General features: G+C 46.5%; 1 protein-coding gene and 2 long non-coding RNA genes across 3 annotated transcripts in view; all 3 read left to right on the forward strand.

Moving 5' to 3' along the window:
* The window catches only part of LOC140732106 (uncharacterized), an 843,203-nt gene that overhangs the window by 26,755 nt on the left and 793,978 nt on the right, over positions 1 to 22,470 (forward strand). The gene's annotated exons all lie outside the window — the stretch shown is intronic.
* Positions 2,896 to 5,428, forward strand: LOC140735613 (uncharacterized). Its single transcript, XR_012100786.1, has 3 exons — positions 2,896 to 2,990; positions 4,238 to 4,382; positions 5,309 to 5,428. It is a non-coding gene; the product is annotated as an uncharacterized lncRNA (long non-coding RNA).
* LOC140735651 (uncharacterized) lies at positions 5,475 to 7,051 on the forward strand. Its single transcript, XR_012100791.1, has 2 exons — positions 5,475 to 5,539; positions 6,750 to 7,051. It is a non-coding gene; the product is annotated as an uncharacterized lncRNA (long non-coding RNA).

The raw sequence follows: 22,470 nt of genomic DNA on the forward strand, positions 1-22,470 counted from the left end.
GAAGGCCTTTGATTGCGGTGGGTCGGGGAAAATGGCGGACTGCGTCTACCTCAGCAGGCAGAGGGATTGCCCCGTCTTTAGTAATCCTGTGGCCCAGGAAGTCGATGGTGTCGAGTCCGAACTGGCATTTGACCGGGTTGATTGTCAGGCCGTATTCACTCAGTCGGGCGTAGAGTTGACGGAGGTGGGACAGATGCTCCTGACGACTGCTGCTGGCTATGAGGATGTCGTCCAAATGGATGAATGCGAAGTCCAGGTCGCGTCCCACCGCGTCCATTAACCGCTGGAACGTCTGTGCGGCATTCTTCAGGCCGAACGGCATGTGGAGGAACTCGAAAAGGCCGAACGGGGTGATGAGTGCCGTTTTGGGGACGTCGTCCGGACGCATCGGGATTTGATGGTATCCGCGGACGAGGTCTACCTTGGAGAAGATCCGTGCGCCGGGCAGGTTTGCTGTAAAGTCCTGAATGTGCGGCACAGGGTAGCGGTCCGGTGTTGTATCCTCGTTCAGCCTGCGGTAGTCGCCGCATGGTCTCCAGCCCCCTGTTGCTTTGGGCACCATGTGCAGGGGGGAGGCCTATGGGCTGTCGGACCGCCGTATGATCCCCAATTCCTCCATCCTCTTGAACTCCTCCTTCGCCAGTCGGAGCTTATCCGGGGGAAGCCTTCGAGCACGGGCGTGGAGGGGTTGTCCCTGGGTCGGGATGTGGTGCTGTACGCCGTGTCGGGGCATGACTGCCGTGAACTGTGGTGCCAGAACCGATGGGAAATCCGCCAGGACTCTGGTGAAGTCGTTGTCGGACAGCGTGATGGAGTCTAGGTGTGGGGCCGGCAACTAGGGTTCACCCAGAGAGAACGTTTGAAAGGTCTCGGCATGGACCAGTCTCTGCCTCGGCAGGTCGACCAGCAAGCTGTGAGACCGCAAAAAATCCGCACCCAGAAGCGGTTGGGCTACGGCGGCCAGTGTGAAGTCCCACGTGAACCGGCTGGAGCCGAACTGTAGCTGCACCGTACGGGTGCCGTAGGTCCTTACTGTGCTGCCGTTCGTGGCCCTCAGGGTGGGTCCCGGTGCCCTGTTGCGGGTGTCGTAACTCGTCGGAGGTAAGACGCTGATCTCCGCACTGGTGTCGACCAAAAAAAGGCGACCGGACTGCTTGTCCCAGACATACAGGAGGCTATCCCGATGGCCAGCCGCCGTAGCCATCAGCGGCGGCTGGCCCTGGTGTTTCCCGGGAACTCGCAGGGCGGGCTACAGCGGCGGGCTTCTGCGTCCCACCGCTGGTGGTAGAAACACCATTGTTCGTTGGTCTCCTCACCCCTGCCTCTGGGGTTAGCGGGCTCTGTGGCCGGGCCTGGTCTGGTTTGCTGCTGGGAGCGTGGCTTGGTGATCTCTGAGACGGACGCCCCACTCACCTTCTTGGCGTTCCACAGCACGTCCGCCCGGGCCGCCACCTTCCGGGGGTCGCTGAAATCCGCGTCGGACAGCAGCAGGCTTATGTCCTCGGGCAGCTGCTCCAGGAATGCTTGCTCAAACATGAGGCAGGGCTTGTGTCCTCCGGCCAGAGACAACATCTCATTCATTAAAGCCGATGGAGGTCTGTCCCCCAAACCATCCAGGTGCAGTAAACGGGCAGCCCGCTCGCGCCATGAGAGTCCGAAAGTCCTTATGAGCAGGGTTTTGAATTCCGTGTACTTGCCGTCCGCTGGGGGAGACTATACGAACTCAGCAACCTGGGCCGCTGTGTCCTGGTTGAGGGAGCTCACCACGTAGTAGTAACGTGTGACCTCCGAGGTTATCTGCCGAACGTGGAATTGGGCTTCTGCTTGCTGGAACCATAGGTGAGGTCGCAGCGTCCAGAAGCTTGGCAGTTTCAACGAAACCGCATGAACAGATGCGGCGTCGGTCATCTTCGGCCCAAATATCGTTTGGGCCGTCGGGGTCACCAATTGTGGCGGTGTGCTACACGCAGCGCTGAAATAACGACAGGGAGTTGGTAAACTGCAGTTAAAAAAGATTTTATTCGAACTTCGCGGCCTCGCTTTAAAGCCTCCCTGATCCCGTCCTCCCCGGGCGCGGATGCTGTAGGGGGCACGTATTCACAGTCCCGCGCGGGCTTTTCCCTTTGTTGGTGAAGCAGACCCTTTTGGGACTGGCCTTTGTGCCAGCGCGCTGGCTATTTGTGAGCCGGTTCGAGTGCGCTAGGAAGTGCGTCGCCACAAGCTGGTCGCCACAAGCCAGTCATCCTTGTCTGCTGCTCAGCGCTACCCCGCGTCCAGGAATCAGTTGTTGAGAGATATTCTGCCTTGGAGCATTCCGGATGTGGTAACCCTTGGACCCTCAACAGTTGAGAAGAGACGCCCTCACACTGGTTCTCCCGTCCCCTGCAAGAACGGGTAACACAGCGTCTCCCTGTCTGACTCCCGGATGGACCTGACGTTCGCGTCTTCCAGTACCAGCTCCTGGACAGTCTCCCACCATCGTCAAAACACTGTATTCCCCTCTTCCCGAAGTGAAACCCTCCTGTATACGCAACACACACACAAACTGCTGTAGGAACACAGCGGGCCGGGCAGCATTTATGAAACAAAAATACAGTCACCTTTTCGGCCGAGACCCTTCCGCGGGACTATTCTGACACTATTGGCTGGTCTGTTCTGAGTGGCAGGTTAGCCGCCAAACGGAGACTCCAGTCTCGGGGACTTCCGGGTATGCTCTGCAAACGCTGGCGGTGTGATGGGTGTGGTGCCACGGCAGTTGTCCGGTAACCGGGACTGGACTCCGAATTTGTTCTGGTCCTGGTTCAATGGCATTTACCGGAACCATCCCTGCACCATCTTACTGGTTCCGGGGGTTTGTGTATTAGGATATTATTTTTGTCGGAGGTACAGAGTCTCTCTATTAGACATCTTCAGACAAAATCTTTGTCGGCTGCTTGTCCGACTAAACTATTGCTACCGGTATTTTTACCCGCGGACCCTCTACTGCCAAGGTGAGACACAGCAGGGGAAGTTCAGGAATCAGGGGTGACCTCAGACCCTGAAGACACAGGACAGGGGAGACATGGAGATATTCCCAGCCCACGAGATCGGGGGTCATACCCCGAGGTGGATGGGAACCTGGAAGAGAGTGAGGAATCTCGGGAATTCCGTGCACCCGAGGGAGATAGAGGACGAATCGTGTGTTGGGGGTAGTGGGTCAAAGATCGGGGGATTGAGGCTACTGATACGGAAGATAAGGTTTGGGGAGACCATATTGAATGGTAGAAAAGGTTACTGTCCGACACGTGTTCTTATGACGGGAGAGACAGGATTGGGTTAGGGTGGTGTGTTTCTGGTTCAGTGGCATTTACTGACCATCTCCATCTGCTTCCAGAGGAAGGTATATTGGGATAATATTAGCAGGGGTGTAGAGTCTCTGTGTTGGCGCGTGGCCTAGTGGGCAAGGCATCAGACTAGTAACCTGAAGGTCACTGGTTCGAGCCTCAGCTGAGGCAGTGTGTTTATGTCATTGAGCAAGGCACTTAACAACACATTGCTCTGCGACGTCACTGGTGCCAAACTGCATGGGTCCTAGTGATCGGTGGCGTGGAGAGGGGAAGGCCTGCAGCTTGGGCAACTGCCGGTCTCCCATACAACCTTGCGCCCTGGAAACTCCAGGCGCAGATCCATGGTCTCTGGAGACCGACGGATACCATCACCACCATCACAGAGATTTCGCCAAACTGGCTGTGTGCCTGCCGTTGACAAGATACAGGAACCTGGAGTGCCGGAGGGATAAAGGGTCACTTTACTGACCCATTTCTGACCCTGAGCAGACCAGACAGAGGAGATATGGAGAATCTTACCCAAGTGGGAAAGTGGGAGCATCTAGATCGAGGGAACAGAATTATAGGATTGGGTAGGGCACAGATATTCAACATTGGGGTGGCTGTGAACTTCTGGCAGAGAATGGAGAATCTCTGGAATTCTCTGTCATGGAAAGAGGTAGAAGATGGATTATTGTTGGGGAATGTTAAAGAGGAGGGAGAAGGAGGAGACAAACGTTTGAAAGTTCAGTTGGGCTACATTGTATTATATGATGGGCAGAATAAAGAGGCTAATTGGATAACCTGAGTTGTTGTGAAGCCACAGGTAACAGGAGAAGCTGGGAAGTGTCTGGTCAGGGTGGAGGGGATTGTGATGGGGAATTGTGGATATGAATGGAGGTGATTGATGAACATGATGTGTTTTGTACCAGTGGAGTGTTATGGTCAGGGGAAGATCCACCACGTTATTATGAGACAACTGAACATCACTGAAGGACAAGAGGCCCCACTTGTTCTCTGTCTACAAAGTGTCCCGTGAAACTGAGGATCTCCGCAATGCTCTGCAGTGGATTGAAGGTAGGATTTCATTCGAGCCTCTGCAAATGTCAGTGTTTCTTTAACCCTTTGTGCCAAGGAGCATTCCCGGTACAGCACTGAGGATGCCCGGCTCTGTCACAGAGCTGTCTGCTCTCTCAGTGGGACTGAAAGTCCCATTCTTTCCAGGTAGCTGAGTTTTTCCCATCTTCCAGAGGTGTGTTTATTCCTGATCCAACATTTCAGTGAGTTATGGAGCTAATGTCTCGGGTCAGGCAGCCTAGACGATACCGGAGATTTTGCCTAGAAGCCCAGTCATTATGAACTAAGGTCATTTGAGCAAAGATTTATTTCAAGCAATGAGTTATGATATGGAGTTTGATTTCTGGAAGACAGTGGAAGAAGATTTAACAAAACCTGTTAGAATAATAAGTGTGTATATAGATCTCTTCAAGTCAGAGGGGCTAAACAAAGCAATGAAATTCTTATTCAAGCATAAAAGGTCTGGAGAAGAATTTATTGGTCAGTTGAAATGTTCCACTCACGGGAGGGTCAGCAACAAAGAATGCTTGAGCACAGACTGATACCATGAGTCTGTGCTGGTACGAGATCTCGAAGTCTGGTGATGGTTGTATTTGAGCAGCTCAAGTGCAGTGAACCAGTTACTGGGGTGAAAGATTGTGCTGAGTAGAAGCCGAGGAAGTTCAGCTATTACATACCGGAATTGAAAAGAGAAGAAAGATGTCACTGCAATATCAAAGAGCTGGGAATATCCAAGGCTGGGCGTACAGGGAAGGCAGAGAGAGGAGGGAATGCTGGGAAGGATTGGTGCAGGTTCATACTGCCAAGACAAGATTAGTCTCCTGGTCTATGTTTGTCCTTTTGTAGGAAAGTCTTAGATGAGAGAGTGGGTGATAATATAAGGACTCAAGGCCAAACAATTTAAATGTGGTTTATTTATATTATAGGCAGTCGCGGGAGAAAAAGAGAAAGAATCTGTGCTGTGATCCTGCTGGAAAAGTCATGGAACAAACAGAATAAACAGGTAGAGGTTGCTCACCAGGGAATATTTGATGCTAACTGTTTGGTTGTGCAAATTCTTTGGGAACAGCCATGGAACTCACCTGCCAGTGCTCTGGAAAATCCCAGTAACCGAGAGGTGATGGACAAGGTCAAACAGAGGATTATGGAGTTGCAGAGTGAGTAGTTTCAAAAGAAACCTTAGAACATTTATTATTTGTAGTCCATGCTGTGGAGGTGGTGATGATCCCTTAAGGGTCCCAACACCACCTTTATCCCTCTGGACGATGGAGTAGTGTATTTGGAAGGATATATTGAACATTTTTTGGGGATATGCTGTCAATCATGGCCAGAGCTGATCATGTAATCCTGGATACTTGTGGCATTGTGAGTGGTCCTCCCCTTCCTCTGTCTGATGAGTCTTACTGTAACCCTGAAGTTATCAATTAGTAAAGACTCACCTGGTTCAGTGATGTCCTTCAGAAAGGACAAGTGCTGACCTCACCTGCTGTAGTCTGTAGGTGAACTTTGGTCCACAGGGTTTGAATCCTCACCCTGCTCTGAAGTGCCCATTCAGTTCAGCAGCAGAGAGGGGCACTGTCAGTGCATTGACGATCAAGTTGCATTCCAGCTGTCCCTATGGTGCTGTGGTAGTGAAATCCTCAGGGAACATGTTTAACAAGTAGAGCACTATCCTCTCTCTGGAAAGTGGATGACTTTGTGATCTTATCCTCACAACTAAATCGAGCACTTTCCAGAGAGCTATAATGACAAGGAGTAACCAGAGATTCCCTGTTTCTATTCTTCTTCCACATGCTGTATAGTTCTCAATGGGCAGTACTGCCCCAAGTTCAGGAAATGGTTTGTTCAGTTTGAGACCAGTCTACATTTCTTCAGAGAGGTTGCAAAGCTCTGGATTGTGGACCAACACCCACTCTGTTTCTTTGTACACTTTGCTCTTCCAATCCAACCCTGTTCAGTGTTTCTGTGGGGTGACCACTCATTGTGAATGTTTAATGACCAACCGTGTAGACTCTCAAGAGTTGTCTGACCAAGGTGCTTTACAAGGTTAACGTAACACATCCACTTTCCACTGTTCCACTGGACAGGATCCCAGGGTTCTGTGTATTTCTGTATGACCTTATTAATAGCATGTATTGCATTGAACTGTTGCTGCTAAGTTAACAAATTCCACGATATATGCCGGTGATAACAAATCTGATTCTGATCCTGATCTCCATCGGTGCCAGTGGACAGGTTTGGAGGGAAGTGTGCATTATCTCGGTGTTCTCACACACCACTGCAGTGTCCCTGCACCACACTCTCACTCCTGTATGGGGGAATGTCAGGCTGTGAACTGATGGAGCCCATCTGTGTTTCCCATTCCAGGAAGTCCTGCAGAAGGAGGCCCGTGATCACCTGACCCACCCAGCGTATGGGGAATCTGCTGTCAGACCCAGAGAGAAATGCTGCCTCTGCTCACCTCTTCTGCCCTGGCCTACTCCGGACATCAGTGAAGACAACTGATCAGATTCTGAGAGGCTTAGACAACAGAACCAAACTGTGGACACTCATCCTGAAAAATGGCGTTTGATCACATCTATTGTGCTGAAAGTGTCTTGGGTTCCCTGCTCCAGCCCCTTGCTTCACTACTGATGGATAATGAATAAAAAGTGATGTGACTCCTGTAATGTGTCCTGTCACTGTCGATGAAAATTATCACGTGTAGTCTATCTTAGCAAAGGTCTGGAGAATGATCTTGGTAGGACTCTTTTGTGGCCTATGTTTATCTTTGGCACAAAAAGTATTTCATACACAGCCTCAGAAAATTGAGATGGTGATTTGATAAACCTGTATTGGTACTCCCAAAGGCAAATACACAGGTTTTGGTTGTTTCTGAAAGTCCATCAGCATGACCCACTAGCTCTATCTGGCCTTTCAACTCGACTCTCCATGAACCCCTTTTCAACCCTCATTGTGTCTCAGACAGCCAGTATTGACTCGAGTTGGGGCATTGAACAGTTGACGGAAGGGTGAGCTCAGTGTGACGGTGCTGTTCAATGAATATAACCCTCTGCCTGCCCGCAGCTGAGATTTAGCTAAACGTTCAATAGCGTTACCCAACATTTCTGTTTCAGTCCCTAATAATGCTGAGAATTCCCAGCACCCTCTGCCTTTACCCGCAGCGATTTATTTCTGTTGTCTTCTCCCTGTCTCCATAACCACCTCTAGAATGAAGAACCCACAACCCCATCTCTGTCACCCCTCCTTTAATATCATGCATTCAGCCCCTAAACCATCGACTGTACCTGTGAATTCCACCAACCCCTACACTCCTCCACGTCCTTATGAACCCCCCAGTCCTTTCAGACCTCTTCATCTCTGTGAGCCCCTCCTGCAACGACACACCGAGTCCTTTCAGACCTCTTCATCTCTGTGAGCCCCTCCTGCAACGACACACCGAGTCCTTTCCAGCATCATGGGTCACTTCTTCCAGTGAGTCTATGAATGGAACAGCGTTTCCTCCCAACACGCACCCCGGTCCTGGGCTTTGCTGATCCGAGGTTCTCGTTGTTTCCGCTGCAGAAGCTGAGACTGCAGTGACTGAGGGGACAGCACTGAGGGAATGCCATGCTGGAGGATTGATTTGTTTATTTAGAGATACAGCATGGAAAAGGTCCTTCCGGCCCAGCGAAACACGCTGCCCAGTAACCCTCGATTTCACTCCAGCCTAATCAATTTACTATGACCAATGAACCTAGTAACCTGTACGTCTTTAACTGTGTGAGGAAACAGGGGAACCTGGAGGAAACCACTCGTTCCACCGGAATTTCAGACAAACTTCTTATAGGGGATGCCGGGTTTGAACTGCGAGCTGTAAACACGTCACGCTAAAGCGACGCTACGCTACTGTACTGTTGAACCCTCCGCAGTGGAGACAGGGTTACTGAGGACACCACCGCCATGGTTGGTCAGGGGATTCCGGGATTTCTTTTCACTTTGGGAGGGGTGATGTCTGGGTTTGTCTGGTCTGTGTGAAGGTGGAAGTACTGTTTGATCACCTGTGACTGTGGGTGGGTGGGTGGGCACTTTTATATTCGCTGATTCCAATGTTAGGGGCCACGGAAGAGACGCCAGGACGATGTGTTGCCCTCTGAGCACCAGGGACGAGGATATGTTGGAAAAGCTGCTAAACACTCTCGGGATAGGTAGCCAGAATTTGAGATGAACCAATGACATCAGTTGTTAGGGAGGAAGACGTCCAATGCAGTGAGTATAAGGAGCGAGGAAAGAGGCTGAAAATCAGGACCTCAATGAAAAGACAGAGAGGGAGGTAAGGGGGTGGAATTGCATTATCTGGAAAATATCACAGCAGCAAACAATGGGGGCACAGTAAAGGTCTTTTCCACTGAGTGTGTATCGGTAGAACTCAAAAAGTAAATCAGTCCCACGCGCATCCTGTTCTTGTTCCCACCCAGCTGGGTACTTGTAGCATTTGCGTTTTGATACATTTGCTGCAGATGTGATGGCACCCGATGCTCTTCATTTTCCAATGGGTGGAGAGTGGGGACGGATACATTGGAAGGTGCTTCCACAATGATTTTCCTAGTTTCAGGCTTGCTTAATAGTTTCTATACAGAGCACCAGCCATGGGGACGGTATATCTCGCACACTGTGAAGAGTTGCATTGTCTGTAAGAGACTACATAACAGAACATCTATTTCCCCTGTGTACATCTTCTATAGGTGTATGGTGTAGAGTATATTGACTGGCTGCATCACAGACTAGTATGGAAACACCAATGCCCCTGAATGCAAAGCCATAAAAAAAGTAATTGATACAGCCCAGTCAATCACGGGTAAAGCCCTCCCCATCACTGAGCACATCCACATGGGACACTGTGACAGGAAAGCAACATCCACACCAGGGACACACACCACCCAGGACATGCTCTCCCCTCACTGCCACCATTAGAAAGAAGGAACAAGGGCCTCAGGCCTCAGCCGCCAAGTTCAGACACAGTTATTAAACCTCAAACATCAAACTTCACTCAACTTCATTTGCCCCATCACTGAACTGTTCCCACAAACCATGGACTCACTTTCAAGGACTCTTCATCTCATTTTATTGACATTTATTAGTTACTTATTTATTTTTCCATTTTTCTTTTGTATTTGCACAATTTGTTGTCTTTTACACATTGGTTGTTTGCCTTTCATTAATTGTATCATGGAAATTGGAGTTACTGAGTATGCCCACAAGAATACAAATCTCGGGGTTGTGTAGGGTGACATACAGAGTGTATACTTTGACAATAAATTTACTTTGAACTTTGAACACAAATCTTCTGTACAAGCCTGGGATATTCACATAAAGGTGCTCCGTGAGGGCAATGCTGTTTTGTGTTTCCCGTAGCGGGCAGTACAGGACCAGACGTCCTTTCCGAACAAAGATGAGGAATTTGATTAGCCAGGGATTTGTCAATCTGTGGAATTCATTGCCTCAGATGGTGATGGAATCTAAGTCATTGGGTACATTGATAAGTCAGCCATGATGGAATGACAGAGAAGATTCAACAGGCTGAATGGTTTAATTCTACTATTATGTTTTATGGAATTTTATTCTTATGAGTAGACAGTTAAACTCTTGCTAGAGCTGGTTTGTTCCTGATACCTGGGTGGAATGAAGTTCACTCACCATCAGCTGAGGCCTAAATGTTGGCATATGGGAATGAGCTGTTCCAGTGTCTGAGCAGTTGTAATTGTGAGATGCTGGAAGATGTTGTACAGGAGAACTGAGAGCAATATGCAGTGGGTAGGCAAATGTTCTTTTCACGGTCACTGGGAGAGAATGCCTCATACTTGGTGTAAGTACAATGGGAGAACTATGGACAATTTGACCACGTGACACAAGAAACACAAGAGCTGCTATTGACGAATGCAACAGAATTCAATGGCAGGATTATCATACACAGACGCCTAGTGAGTGAAAGGGGATCTCAACAAGACGTACACAATTCTGACAAAACTCAGCGTACTGGATATGTAGATATTTGTTCTGGCTGGAGAAAGGGTGGCTGCCTAGAACCCATGAGAACAGTGTCAGGAAACGGAGCACATATTTGCAGTACAGCTGACCACCAACTGAGTGGGCAACAGAACTGTGAAATTGCCACCACAGGGGTTACAACAGACATATTTAACGTGGGGAGAGGGTAGAAGATGTCTAAACGCTGTATCATTGACAGATCTGGGGATGGAGAGTATGACACTTGAGATAGAGGATTCACTGTCGTTGTGCTAAATGGATTGGCTTTAATGATCTCACATAGCTCCAGTTTCACTATCTACGTTGTATGTTTATTGTTGAAAACCAATGTTCAGCTTCAGTTTCTGATCCCATTTATGTGCAAAGCAAAAGAAAAAATAAATCAGCCTTTGCTTGTGTCATTTTTAGCCCGCCATCTGCCAATACTGTTCATAAACACAAAGTGCACTGCTGATGCTGGGGTCAAAGCAACACGTACAAACAAGCTGGAGGAATTCAGCAGGTCGGGCAGCATCTGTGGAAACGAGCAGTCGATATTTCGGACCGAGACCCTGTCCTGACGAAGGGTCTCCACCCGAAATGTTGACGGCTTGTTTCCACAGATGCTGTCCGACCTGCTGAGCTTCTCCAGCTTGTTTGTACGTGTTGCCAATACTGTTCACTGCTGCATGATTCTTAGCGTTCAGTCTCGGAGAAAAGTAGTTCTTTTGTTGCTGCTGTTTACGTTGTTTACTTCTCCACAGTGAAGAACGGTTGAGCACTTTGATCTCGGAGCCTCAGCCTGAGTTTTTGCCATTTGAATTCCCTGACTCCCACATCCTGTGCATGAGCATCTTATCCCAGGAAATCTCAGGTGATGTACCTGGGCTTTTCATTCAGTGTTTCTCCTTTTCACCCAGCGCCGGCTTACTGAGAAGCACAATCCCCATCTGTGACAATGCCTTAATGCCCCCACTCAGCTCATCTGCTGAAACCTTCCCCCAACATCTCCCAAAGCACCGTGACACAGTTGCCTCATTACCCCACGTACAGTACATTCAATCTCTTTCAGGTATTCAAACTTGCAGCATGCTGTTCTGCTCAGTCCGAATCCCACCGACTCCTATCCCCATGCTCTGGCGGGGATACTGTACTGTAAAATGGATGGGATGGAAATTTTCAATTATGAATTCTCGGTCAAATTTGGAGACCAGATAAAGGGCAATTAGTAAAGAAATAGTTTTTCATCCTTTGTTAGGAAATGTAACATCGTAGCAGATTTTTGGGGGGAGAAATGTATCAAATTAGAACATAGAACAGTGCAGCACAGTACAAACCCTTCAGCCTACATTGTAGTGCCATCCTATGTAAACATGCTCCATGATTATTTCACCCCTTCTTCTGACACAGCCCACAATCATCTATTTCCATATATCTATGTGCCTATGTGACAGTCATTGCAATAACCCTATTGTTTAATACTCCACCCGCAGCATGCATTCCATGCACCAGCACTGTCTATGCAAGAAAGAAAAGCTACCTTGGACATTTAACCTATACGTACTTCGACTCACATTAAATAGATGTCCTCTTGCATGGTCTATTGCCTCCTTGTTTAAATGGTGCTGACTATCTACTCTCTCTATGCATCTCATGATCTTATACACCTCTATCAAGTAACCTCTCACCCTCCTTTACTCCAAAGATAAAAGCCCTGGCTACGTCAGCCTTTTATCATGAATCATGCTCTCTAATCCTGACAAATTCCTTTTGCACCCTCTCTTAAACTATCACATCCTTCCTGTAACAACTCGACTAGAATTGGATGCAGTACTCCAAACTGACCTTTATAGAACTGCAACATTACCTCATGATTCTTTAACTCAGTCCAGGAATCGTGTTTAGCTCAGTGCTCTACATTCATGATTGTGTGATTGTTTGACATAGCTCAAACACCACTGACAAATTCAGCAATGACAGCATTATTGTTAGTAGAACCTCAAATGGCGACGTGGAGGTATGCAGGAGTGAAGTACATTGTCTGGTTGAACTATGTCACAGCAACAACCTTTCACTCAACGTTAGTAAGACCACTGAACTGATTGTGAACCAGATGAATGGAGAGTTGGGAGAACACACATTGAGGGGTCAGTCGTGGAAAGGATGAGCAGCTGCAAGTTCCTGGATGCCAATATTTCAGAAGATGCTCCATATTGTATCTGGTGCTCTCAGTGCACCATCTTATACTTTAGTGAGACACGGCATAGGTTGGGAGAGTAGAGAATATGTCAAGCATTTTTGCTTTGTCCAATGTCTGGGTAGCCTCCAACCTAATGGCATGAACATCAATTTCTCCAGCTTTCAGTAATTTCTGCCTTTACCCCCACCCTTCTCATTTTCTGTTCCCAATTCTGATTCCCCCACTTACCCCTTCTCTTTTCCTCAATTGTTTATTTCTCCTTCCTGAAGCCCCTGAAAATTTGATATGCCACCAAAAAACTCAAGCAAATTTCTACAGATGTACAACCTAAAATTCTGACTGCATGCATCACTGTAATTGCAAGATCTCGCGACGGTGCAGGCATTGCAGATGAAACCAGTTTTATGGGCTCCAAAGGTTGTCATAGCCGAAGGGTGGTAGTGGGGATGAGTTCCCACTGCTAAACAAATGCTCTTCATGACGTGCATCTCAAACAGCCTATGACATCCAAGTCCAAGTCCTGGCCTTTATGTGTGGCATAGTTCGTAGTGCTGTTCTCACTGACAGGAGAAAGGGCAAAGGCGGGCCACTGGTGCCTTAAAACCAATTGCTCTGGGCAGATGGGGCTCGTTAACCATGGATGGTAGCTCATCCAGGAGAGGGAAAACTATTATTTCAAACCTCAGCTGCCTTGCGGCTATACCCACTCATGGGAGAGGACAAATCCGGAGTCGGAGTCCTGAAGGCAGCAGACTGCTGTACCCATCACCGGCACGGTAACTCCTGCGATGCTACTGGCACCAAACTGTATCGATTTTCTTTGTTCCTTTGGACCTGTCATCAGCATGGAGAGTGGGGTCCCACTGTATGGGCAACAGCTGGATCTCCATATCAACTCTGCCCTGGCTTGTGCCCTGGAGAAGCCACTCCCAGTGACTACCAGAGGCGCAGTACCCATGGTCGACCACGACCAATGGAGGCCACACACACACGGGCATAAACCTCCCCACCATTGAGGACATCTTCAAACATGCTTTCTCAAGTGAGCGGCATCTATCATTAAGACCCTCACATATTCACTACTCTCATTACTACCATCAGGGAGGAAGAACAACAGCCTAACAACGCACACTCAAATGTTTTGGGAACACTAATCAGAGAGTATTGGTGAAAAATCTGTTCCTAAACTTCACCAATTAATTTTTGTTTGTTAAATTATTTATTTGTTAATTTATTTACTTATATATTTATTTGTTTGTTATTGCATGTTTATTGTACTTTTTGATATCTGGCACTGTGCTGCTGCCACAAAATATTTCACAATATATTAGAAGGTACCTAATAAAATGTTTGTAGTCTTGTGCTGCTGTAGTTCATCCACTTCAAGGTTCAATGTTCTAATATACACCACTGTTGTATCATGTGGTTATTTATGTTACTGTTTCCTTCCTATAAGCTTGAACAAGTCTTGCTGATCTCTTCTGTCCCCTCTCATTAACAAGACACTTTTGCCCACAGAACTGCTGCTCACTGGATGTTTTCTTTATCAAACCATTTTTTGTAAACTCGTGAAATTGTTGTGGAGATCAGCAGTCAGAGCTCGTCAAACCCCCCAGTCTGGTGAAAGTTACTTAGATCACATCTATTACCCACTCTGATGTTTGGTCTGAAAAACAAGAGAGGCTCTTGACCATGCCTACATGATTTTATGCATTGAGTTGCTGCCACATGAGTGATTGATGAGATATTTTCATTAATGTGCAGGTATTCAGGTGGAGCTAATAAAGTGACCATCGAGTGTACGTTAGTGAATATACTCCTGATTCTGATTCTAATGAAGATCAGCACAACACCAACTGCCTTAACTATCCCATCCATTTCAGCTTTGCATAGATGCCTCCATGTGAGGGACATGTGGATATGGACATATAGATCCATACTACTGAATATGCTGCTATTAACCTCACAATCTACTTTCACGTTCAACCTTCCAAAGTGGTGTATCGCTATACCCTTCTCTGGAGTGAACTCCAACTCCATCTGGAAATTCTTCGCACAGCTCTCCATCCTGTCTATGACCCGGTGCAACAGATCACAACTCTCTATTCCTTCCACAACAACTTCAACCTTCACATTACCTGCGAAGATAATAATACCCCCCTCCACTTCCTCATCCAAGTTATTTATAAAAATCAGAAAGCACAGGATCAGAACAGACTCCTACACAACACCACTAGTCACTGAACCCCAGGTAGAAGATGCTCAGTTTACTCTCACACAGTTTACTCAGTTTACTCTGTGAGCAACCCAATCCCAAATCCACATAGCCAAGTTTTCATGAGTCCATTGCATCATTATTGTCAAAGGCCAGAATTTGAAGAACAGAGTATACAAGGAAGCAGAATGATCCTTGGTCAACTTCCCAAAGTTTTCTAAGCATCAGTGATTAAATATGAACACGGTCTTAAATAACCATCTCCTTAATTGTTGAATGAGTATTGGGAAGTAGAGTGGAAACAGGGAATTACTGGCTAGTCTGCATCACTCGGCCTCTCAGGGAAACATTGGATCTGTTGTGAAGACAGATGGAATAATGATTGGAAAGAGTCAATATCCAGGTTCAAAAGGTAAGTAATATTTGGGAAGCCAGTCATCTGTGGATATGACCACAGGAACATAAAATGGAGAGCTGGAATGTAACTGGATCTTTAAACACACTGACAGTGTCTCTCTCTACTGAACTAAATGCTTTCCCTAGCCAGTACAGAGCACAGTGACAAATTGATAAGCAATGGTGTGGAGTCACCTATACACCAGATTAAGCGAGGTCCACACTTGTACTTTCCAATGGACATGAATTTTTACACCAATTAATACTTTCATGGTCACCTTTGGAACAATGAGATGGAGGAAGGGGAAGACTACCCACAATGTCACAGGAGGGAGTGGTCACAGGGTCACATGAGTATCCTCTAGGATACTCAACATCACCTGCGAAACCCACAACTACATCACATAGAGGGATGATTGTACACTGAGGGCATCATCACCATCTAGGTTACACATCACACATTGAGATTTAATAATCACTGAGGTTTGCTTTGAAATGTTTTTTTCAACCTTACACTCCATGATCCTCTTTTTGACTTTAGCCATTGCGTCCCTGGTATTGGGACTATGACGAATCTTAGCCAATGAATTCCACTGTTGTTCCCAGAGATTTCGCACAACTACAGTGTTATCAGCAAATGTTCCCTGGTGAGCAACTTCCACCGACACCTTCTGTTTATCCGAAGACTTTTCCAGAAGAATCACAGTACAGATGCCATCTCTTCTCCTCCCTTGACTGCCTATTTGTAAACAAACCACATTTAAATTGTTTGACCTTGAGTTTTTACATATCAACTATCCCTTCTCCTAAATTCGATCCTACAAAAAAAATCAAACCAGGAGACTGACCTTGTTAGCCTGACTGTATTACCCAACTCCAACTTTCCCACTCCTCCCTCAGCTACTGTCTACCAACCTTTAGATACCTCAGCAAGACCTTATCTCTTCCATCTAAACTCCAGTGTGTGCCAAACATTATTCCACAGTTGCTCACCCCAGAAATCAGTTTACTGCACCTGGGCTGCTCAAGGATACCCAACCTTAGATTCTGCTGGTCTGTACTTCCCATAGGCCATTGATTTCCACTGAACTGGAAGGTTCTTTATTCATGTTGGTGGAAATGTCTCAATGCCAAGCCTTCTCAGGATCTTATACCCTCATGGCTCTAAGCTCCACAGAATACAGACCCAGAGGATTATCTCCATAAGCAGCCTGGGAAATCTCCTTTGGATGCCCCAAAATAATTATTTTAGGTGAGGGGACCAAACCTGTGCACAGTGTTGCATGTTTGCCCTGATTAACAGATCTGTACAACTATACACAAGCCTTTTTTTCAATGCACTGTCATTGTAACTACTTCTTTGTGATTCATGCTTAAACATGTCAGCCCTTAAACCTCAAGGAATACAAATACAAGGAGTGCAGGCTCTCTTGACAGGACAACCTACTCATTCTTGCAATGAGATTGATGTCAGGACATGTAGAGGAGGCTTGACTCAAAAGCAGAGTAGCAGAGAAGATTCGGCAGCGAGCAATAAATTAATAACTGAACACAATATCAATCCACGAGGGGCCACAAGGAGAGAACAGAATCTAATCACTATGGGGTAAACTTTCAGCAGGAGGAATGAAATCTAGGATCAACTGTTTGAGACTGGTTTGCTCCAGAGTGAACAAGGACAGTGGATGAGAACTGGGGTTAAATAGGTTGCAGGTGATGAGGGTGGCTCAAGCGGCAGCTGAATCGTATTGGCTGGGTGGAGACTGAACTCTACCTGCATGATTGTTGTCTAAATGGAGTCAGACTGCAAATGAGTGAAGAACAGGAAGACCTCCATTCTAGGGCATGAAACACAAACTTTGGTGGCAAGTGCAACAAGTAATTAAGATGGCAAGAGCTTTATTGGACATTTCTGCAATATTGGATATCTTTGGAGCAGCCCTGACTCTTGGTGAATCTCTTTCTGATGCTACTCTAGTCCTTAGGTTAGGTGGGAGGACCAATCTGTGCAGAATCTAAGTGTGTCCCCCACCAGCACCTTATGAAAAAACAATGAAATCACACTGTTCTTAAACTCCAGCTCATTTGCAGAAATTTCCACTGTAGCACTCTCTGTGCTTCCCTGATTTGGTCACCAGTCTGTGTCCATGCCTCATGTCTCTGGTACATTTTTTCACAAATTTAGCAGTTGCAACAACTGTCCCATCACCTGCTACATCACAACCAACCAGGGACTCACCAACCCCTTCCAGTTGAGAAAGATTCACCTGCACCTACTCCAACCTTGTTTGCTGTCTTTGATGTTCTCCATGTGGCATCCTACAAAAAGGACAGGTTGCACTTGAATCAGGGAGACCAATATCCTGGCTGGGAGGTTTGCTCAGGCAGTTGAGGAGAGGTTAAACTAGAATGGCTGGGGGGTGGGAACCGAACTGAAGAGACGGAGAAAGGGGTGGTTGGCTCACAAATAGAGAAAGCTTGTAGACAGTGCGAGAGGGATGTGCTCAGACCAGTTGTTTCAGATGTGTCTATTTTAATGCAATGAGTATTATGAACAACGTGGATGATCTTAGAGCATGAATTTGGAGCTGTGATGTTGTGGCCATTACAGGGACTTAGATGGTTCATGGGCAGGAATGGTTACTTAGAGTGCAGGCTATAGATGTTTCAGAAAGAACAGGGAGGGAGGCAAAAGAGGTGGGGGCATGGTACTGCTGATCAGAGATAGTGTCATCGCTGCAGAAAAGGACAAAGTCATGGCGGGATTGTCTACTGAGTTTCTGTGGGTGGAAGTTAGGAACAGGATGGGGTCAATAACTCTACTGGGTGTTTTTGATAAAGAACCCAATGGTAACAGGAACATCGATGACCATATTGGGACACAGATTCTGGAATGGTGTAATAATAACAGGGTTTTTGTGATGGTGATTTAAATTTCCCAAATATTGATTGGCATCTCCCTAGATCAGTGAGTTTAGATTGGGTTGAGTTAGGTGTGTTCAGGAAGGTATCTTGACACAATATGTAGATGAGTCTACAAGGGGAGAGGCTGACCTTGATCTGGTATTGGGAAATGAACCTGGTCAGGTGTCAGATCTCTCAGTGGGAGAGCATTTTGGGGATAGTGATCACAGTTCTATCTCCTTTACCATAGCATTGGAGAGGGATAGGAGCAGACAAGTTAGGAAAGTGTTTAATCAGAGTGAGTGGAAATATGAGGCTATCAGGCAGGAACTTGGAAGCACAAATGGGAAACAGGTGTTCTCAGGAAAGCGGCAAAAATGTGGCAAATGTTCAGGGGAAATTTGTGTGGAGTTCTGCAAAGGTACGTTCCAATGAGACAGGGAATGGATGGTAGGGTACAGGAACTGTGGTGTACAAAGACTGTTGTAAATCTAGACAAGAGGAAAAGAGAAGTTTATGAAAGTTTCAAAAAGCTAGATAATGATAAAGATCTAGAAGATTATAAGGGTAGCAGGAAGAAGCTTAAGAATGAAATTAGGAGAGCCAGAAGGGGCCATGAGAAGGCCTTGGCAGACAGGATTAAGGAAAACCCCAAGGCATTCTACACGTATGTGAAGAGAAAGAGGATAAGATGTGAGAGAATAGGACCAATCAACTGTGACAGTGGAAAAGTGTGTATGGAACCAGAGGCGATTACACAGGTACTTAATGAATACTTTGCTTCAGTGTTCACTATGGAAAAGGATCTTGGCGATTGTAGGGATGACTTTCAGCAGACTGAAAAGCTTGGGCATATAGATATTAAGAAAGAGGATGTGTTGGAACATTTGGAAAGCATCAAGTTGGATACGTCACCGGGAACTGACGGGATGTACCCCAGGCTACTGTGGGAGATGAGGGAGAAGATTGCTGAGACTCTTGCAATGATCTTTGCTTCATCAATGGGGACAAGAAAAGTTCTGGAGGATTGGAGGGTTGCAGATGTTGTTCCCTTATTCAAGAAATTGAGTAGAGATAGCCCAGGAAATTATAGACCAGTGAGTCCTACTTCAGTGGTTGGTAAGTTGATGTCAGCAAGGCATTTGATAAGGTACCCCATGCAAGGCTTACTGAGAAAGTAAGGAGGCATGGGATCCAAGGTGACATTGCTTTGTGGATCCAGAACTGGCTTGCCCACAGAAGGCAAAGAGGGGTTGTAGATGAGTCATATTCTGCATGGAGGTCGGTGACCTGTGGTGTGCCTTGGGGATCTGTTCTGAGACCTATTCTCTTTGTGATTTTTATAAATGACCTGGATGAGGAAGTGGAGGGATGAATTAGTAGATTTGCTGATAACAAAAGTTTGGGGATGTTGTGGACAGTATGGAGGGATGTCAGAAGCTACAGCAGCACATCAATAGGATTCAGAGCTGGCTGAGAAGTGGCAGATGGAGTTCAACCCAGATAAGCGTGAAGTGGTTCATTTTGGTAGGTCAAATATGATGGTAGAATATAGTATTAATGGTAAGACTCTTGGCAGTGTGGAGGATCAGAGAGATCTTGGGGTCTGAGTCCATAGGACATTCAAAGCAGCTACACAGGTAGACTCTGTGGTTAAGATGGCATACGGTACATTGGCCATCATCAACCATGTAATTGAATTTAGGAGCTGAGAGGTAATGTTGCAACTATATAGGACCCTGGTCAGACCCCACTTGGAGTACTGTGCTCAGTTCTGGTTGCCTCACTATAGGAAGGATGTGGAAACCATAGAAAAGTGATTTACAAGGATGTTTTGGATCGGGGAGCATGCCTTATGAGAATAGGTTGAGAGAACTTGCCCTTTTCTCCTTGGAGCGATGGAGGATGAGAGGTGACCTGATAGAGGTGTATAAAATGATGAGAGGCATTGATCATGTGGATAGTCAGAGGCCTTTTCCCAGGGCTGAAATGGCTAACACAAGAGGGCACTGTATTAAGGTGCTTGGAAGTAGGTACAGAGATGTCAGGGGAAAGTTTTTTTAGACAGGGAGTGGTGAATGCATGGAATGGGCTGCCGGTGTTGGTGATGGAGACAGATATGATAGGGTATTTTAAGAGACCCCTGGAATGTTAAATGGAGCTTAGGAAAATAGAGGGCTATGGGTAAACCTAGGTAATATCTATGGCAAGGATATGTTCAGCACAGCTTTGTGGGCTGAAAGGCCTGTATTGTGCTCTAGGTTTTCTATGTTCTATCCTCTACAGCGGTGAAACTAGGCCCAGACTACAAAACTACTTTGCTGAGCAGTTGTGCTCTGTCCATAATGACCACATCAATCTCCAGTTGCATTTCACTTCAGCTTCCCTCCTCATTCCAGTACTGACCTCTCTGTCCCCGGACTCCTGCACTGTCAAGGCAAGGTTAGATACAGACCTGCACAGCAGCACCTTGTCCACAAACAAACGGTGTCGGCATTGAATGTTCCCTTATGTTTCTTTTCTACACCCTCCAGTCCAGACCAGTCTCAGTCCTTTTCTCATCTTTTCCAACTCAGCCACCTCGTCACCGGAATCATTACCCCTCTGCCCCTATTTCCATCTGCCCAATGCCCAGTTACCTACCCACCTGTTGCTCACATACTTTGATTCATCTTTCTATGCTCTTCCCTCCTCACACCATCCCCTCAGCTCACCCACTTCCACCTCTTACCTACCTGCCCCTCTCTCACCCCTCCATCTCACCTCTTTGTACCATCTACCTTTCCCTGCACTCCAGTCTTGATACAGGATCTCGAGATGACACCAATAACCTTGAATATAAACTCCTATAAAATATAGTAGATAGAGCCCAATCCACTCAGCTAAAATCCTCCCCACTATTGAGCACATCCATTTGGAACAGGATTCTTGGGAGTGTGGAGGAGCAGAGGGATCTGGGGGTACACATCCACAGATCCCTAAAAGTTGCCTGACAGGTAGATAGGGTAGTTAGGGAAGCTTATGGAGTGTTAGCTTTCATAAGTCGAGGGATAGAGTTTAAGAGATGAGGGGTAATGATGCAGCTCTATAAAACTCTGGTTCGGCCACACTTGGAGTACTGTGTCCAGTTCCGGTCGCCTCACTATAAGAAGGATGTGGAAGCATTGGAAAGGGTACAGAGGAAATTTACCAGGATGCTGCCTGGTTCAGAGAGTATACATTATGATCAGAGATTAAGGGAGCTAGGACTTTATTCTCAGGAGAGGAGGATGAGAGGAGAAATGAGAGAGATATAGAAGAGTTACATACTCCGTGGACTCACTTTCAAAGACTCTACACCTCATGTTCTCGATTGATTGATTGATTGACTATTTCCTTGTCTTTGTATTGCAGGGTTTCTTGTCTTTTTTATACTGGTTATGTGGAATCTTTCACTGATTTCATGATGGGCATTGGAATTATTAAATATGTCCTCAAGAAAATAAATCTCACGTTTTATATGGTGGTATATATCTACTCTGATAAGAGCTCTATCTAACTCTTTCTTGAAAGCATCCAGAGAATTGACCTCCACTGCCTTCTGAGGCAGAGCATTCCGTAGATCCACAACTCTCTGGGTGAAAAAGCTTTTCCTTAACTCAGTTCTAAATGGCCTACCCCTTATTTTTAAATGGTGGCCTCTGGTTCTGGACTCCCCCAACATCGGGAACATGTTTCCTGCCTCTAGTGTGTCCAATCCCTTAATAATCTTATATGTTTCAATCAGATCCCCTCTCATTCTTCTAAATTCCAGTGGAACCAAGCCCAGTCGCTTCAATCTTTCAACATATGACAGTCCCGCCATCCTGGGAATCAACCTCGTGAATCTACACTGCACTCCCTCAATAGCAAGACTGTCCTTCCTCAAATTTGGAGACTAAAACTGAACACAATACTCCAGGTGTCATCTCACCAGGGCCCTGTACAACTACAGAAGGACCTCTTTGCTCCTATACTCAATTCCCCTTGTTATGAAGGCCAACATGCCATTAGCTTTCTTCACTGTCTTCTGTACCTGAATGCTTACTTTCAGTGACTGATGAACAAGGACACTTAGATCCCTTTTTCCTAACTTGACACCATTCAGATAGTAATCTGCCTTCCTGTTCTTGCCACCAAAGTGGATAACCTCAAATTTATCCACATTAAACTGCACCTGCCATGCATCTACCCACTCACCCAACCTGTCCAAGTCACCCTGCATCCTCCTAACATCCTCCTCATATTTCACACAGCCAGCCAGCTTTGTGTCATCTGCAAAGTTGCTAATGTTACTTTTAATCCCTTCATCTAAATCATTAATGTATATTGTAAATAGCTGCAGTCCC

Source organism: Hemitrygon akajei, chromosome 1 (genome assembly GCF_048418815.1).
Source record: "Hemitrygon akajei chromosome 1, sHemAka1.3, whole genome shotgun sequence".
Classification (NCBI taxonomy): domain Eukaryota; kingdom Metazoa; phylum Chordata; class Chondrichthyes; order Myliobatiformes; family Dasyatidae; genus Hemitrygon; species Hemitrygon akajei.